We start from the raw sequence: 3,833 nt of genomic DNA on the forward strand, positions 1-3,833 counted from the left end.
CCCTTCCCCCTTCCCCCTTCTCTCTTCTTCTTTCTTCTTCTTCCCCTCTAACCGCCGCTGCCTCCTCCGCAACCACCACCCAACGCCGCCGCCCTGTCACCACTGCCCAGTGCCACCCACGCCCCCTTCCTTCCCCTATTACCCCCTACCCCTATTACCCCTACCTTTCCTTCCCTTCCTCCGAACAGCAGCCACCGCCGCCGCGCCACCCTCTTCCACCGCGCCGGACGCCACCGCCGTCATCCCCAGCCACCTCTCTGCCCCACTCTCTCTCTTACGCCTACCAGGTTCCAATGAATGCCACCCTTCTATCCTTCGTAGTTAATTCATATTTTTCTGTTTATATTCGTCATTAGGCTAGTTAGATATGCATGTTGTAGTGGATTTTAGGTTGTTAGGTAGCCTAGGATGTGGTTAGTGGATTTAGGTCTATTTAATTGCACTGTTCGTATTTCTTGTTTCATTATTTTCGCAATTCTGCTGTTGCTGTGATGTTAGTAATGTTCATATGCTGTAATTTCTTGTTTCATGCTGCTCTTTACTCTGATTCTTCATGTTCTTATTCCTTATATGTAATTGCAGCTGTATTTTTGATTCATATGAACTATTCTGTTGTTGTTTATTTTCCGCGACAATCCAATTTTAGCCGAAATGCTGCCCAAATTTCTGTAAAATGTTTCCATTCATGTCTTGATTTTGACATTTTCAACTGTGCTTTCCTTAGATTTAACCAAAACAATTCATGAATGCCAGGGCAAGCTTTCTTATTCTTTTTGATTTCCTTTTCAATTCTAACCAACCTAACTTTTCACAACTTCTCTTCTGATTTTCTTTCACTTTCTTTTAACATTCTAACCATGGCATGATGTTAATTTTTCTATTTAAACATGAATTCAATTACATTTTGGATTGTGAATTCTCCTTTTCAGACTTTTAACTCCTATACAATCCTTAATGCACATTTACTTAACTCATTTTCCTTATCCTATTGCTCCTTTGCCACTTTGTGTTTCTTTTGTTTATTTGCCTATTTATTTTCCTGTTTTCACTATATCCTGATTTTCTGTTTTTCAGGATGTCTGCCAGCCAGAGAAAAGGAAAAGGAAAGGCTACTATTGGCAAATGGAAAAGAGGAGAATCCTTCATGTCCATTATGGATATTATGCACGATGACTCCTTGCCGGAGAAAAACTTTACCCCGCAGGAGAAGGCCGACCAGCTAATCCCTGCTACTGATCCAGTGAAATTTGCAAACCGATACTGTGAGCTGAAGTATCTGGTGTTTGCAAACTCCAGAAACCTATACCTGGAGAGAACTTTGAAGATCCCAGAGGAACTCCAGCAATACACCTCTGACCAGATCAAACAAAGAGGCTGGTTCTTCCTGGAGAGAAACCTGACTGAGGTCAATGCATCTTGGGTTAGGGAATTCTACTGCAATTACTTCAAAACCTCCCTAGATGCAGTGAACCTTAGAGGGAAGCAAATTCTAGTTACTGAAGAGGCCATTGAAGACGTTCTGAAGCTTCTGCCTAAAACTGATCAGTTGGATGGTTATCAGAAAGCTGAGGAAGATATGCGCTTCATGAAGTTTGATTGGGATGCAGTCAAGGCCCGGATAGCCCTTGACCCGACCGTTCCTTGAATTATGGGTCAGAACACCACCATGCCAAAGGGAATCAAGCGGATTTATTTGAATGATGAGGCTCGGCTATGGCATCAGATACTTAGTAACTTCATTATGCCGAGTACTCACGAGACTGAGATACCAGCCGCCATGATCACCCTCCTATGGTGTGTGATGAAGGGTAAGGACCTGTACCTGCCACGCTTTATCCGGTACTATATGGCCAGGGTCCACGTCCGAGGCACTCTTCCCTTTCCTTATCTGGTTACACAGCTAGGCCGTCGAGCTGACGTGCCTTGGGAGGACGCTGATGAAAAGCCACCTGCTGCAGAATGCAAGAAGATTATCCCCCACAGCAGGAAGTTTCTGGCTTTGGGCTACAGACCTCCTTTCCTCACTGATACTGCTGACACAGCCACACCATCTGCCGGCCCCTCTTCCTCTACAGCTACCCCTGCCACCACTGCTGCACCTCCACCTGTCCCAGAGCCCATCTATCATCTAGTGCACCGCCTGTTTCGACGACTTGACCAGATGGAGCATCACAACAAGCGACGCTATGAGCACCAGAAGTTGATGATACATTCTGGCAACATCCCCTCTGAGCCTGACACACCATCCGAGGCATCTGAGGAGGAGGCGGATGATCACGAGGCAGAGACCCATCCCCAGAGCGAGGCTGCGCAGGCAGGCACAGAGCAGGCTGCATCACATCAGGAGGCTCCGCCTCAGATTCAGGCTGCAGACCCTGAGTTCCCTATCCAGTCAGCACCTCCTCTGCAGCAGGCAGATCCTCAGACCACCACCACAGAGACTCCAGCTACCCACCCTTCAAGTGATGACACCCCTTCACACCCTGCTTGAGTGAGCATCAGGGATGATGCTACATTTTAAGTGTGGGGAGGTCGCCATCTCTGGCGTTCTTTTTTTTTGGTAAACCACTACATACTCTTTTTATTTATTCTGCTACTTTTCTATATTTTTATTTTTATTTTTATTTTCTCAGTACTTATATATATTGCTATTTTTATGTATTTATTCTATGTTGCACTTTAGTTCATATTTTAGTCATTTAGTCTTAGTAGCAATTCTAACTTATTAGTTCTAGAAATTGTGGATTAATTAGTATAGTTTACCCTTTTTAGCATAAGATAGCTTAGTTTGAATTGAAAAATATAAAAAGGAAGTAAACTAGGGACTTGAACATAATAGAAATAATCCACACAACTTGTATATATAGCATTACATGTTAGTTAGTTAACAACATTTCATCAAGGAGAAACACTAGAACTTTAAAGCCATTCAATATAAGTTTTACATTGAGAATAATGGAAATTTTTAACTAAACCTGCATGACATACATAATTGATATATGATTTTTGAGCTAGAGAACACACAGCCTGTGAGTTTTGAGCTTAATTGTATGGTTACATTCAAACCATAATTTTTATTCCTGTGTGTTCCACCCTTCTTTTGTATTCTAGTGTTCTTTACTTTGTTTTAATCTATATGTCCGATTATAGAATAGAAATACATACCAAGAGAGTAATTGAGGCCATTATTTGATTTTAGCTCACTTATCCCAAAATAGCCTACCTTTTACATCACCCTTGTTAACCCCCTTGAGCCTTTAAATCCCTTTTTATTCTATAAACCACATTACTAGCCTTAAGCAGAAAAACAAAAGGGTAGAAAAGTTGAAAAGAATAAAATAATTTAAAATAAAAGTTTTGGGAAGCATGCTCATGTGAAATCAAAATAATTGAATTATGGTGCACGAAATTGTGATCTCTGGTAATGGCTCCAAAAACTTGGTGCTCTAATCTCAATTCATAATTTGTCACAACTGGGGCCCACTTGGTGTGTGCTTGGGCTGAGCTTGAAGTCTACACGTGGAAAGGTCATTCTTGGAGTTGAACGCTACCTTTTGTGCCATTTTGGGCGTTGAACTCCACTTTGCAACTTGTTTCTGGCGCTGGACGCCAGAATTGGACAGAGAGCTGGCGTTGAACGCCAGTTTGCGTCATTAAAACTTGGGAAAAGTATAGACTATTATATATTTCTGGAAAGCCCTAGATGTCTACTTTCCAACGCAATTGGAAGCGCGCCATTTTGAGTTCTGTAACTCCAGAAAATCTATTTTGAGTGCAGGGAGGTCAGAATCCAACAGCATCAGCAGTCCTTCTTCAACCTCTGAATCTGATTT

This window comes from Arachis ipaensis, chromosome B06, assembly GCF_000816755.2.
Source record: "Arachis ipaensis cultivar K30076 chromosome B06, Araip1.1, whole genome shotgun sequence".
Lineage (NCBI taxonomy): Eukaryota > Viridiplantae > Streptophyta > Magnoliopsida > Fabales > Fabaceae > Arachis > Arachis ipaensis.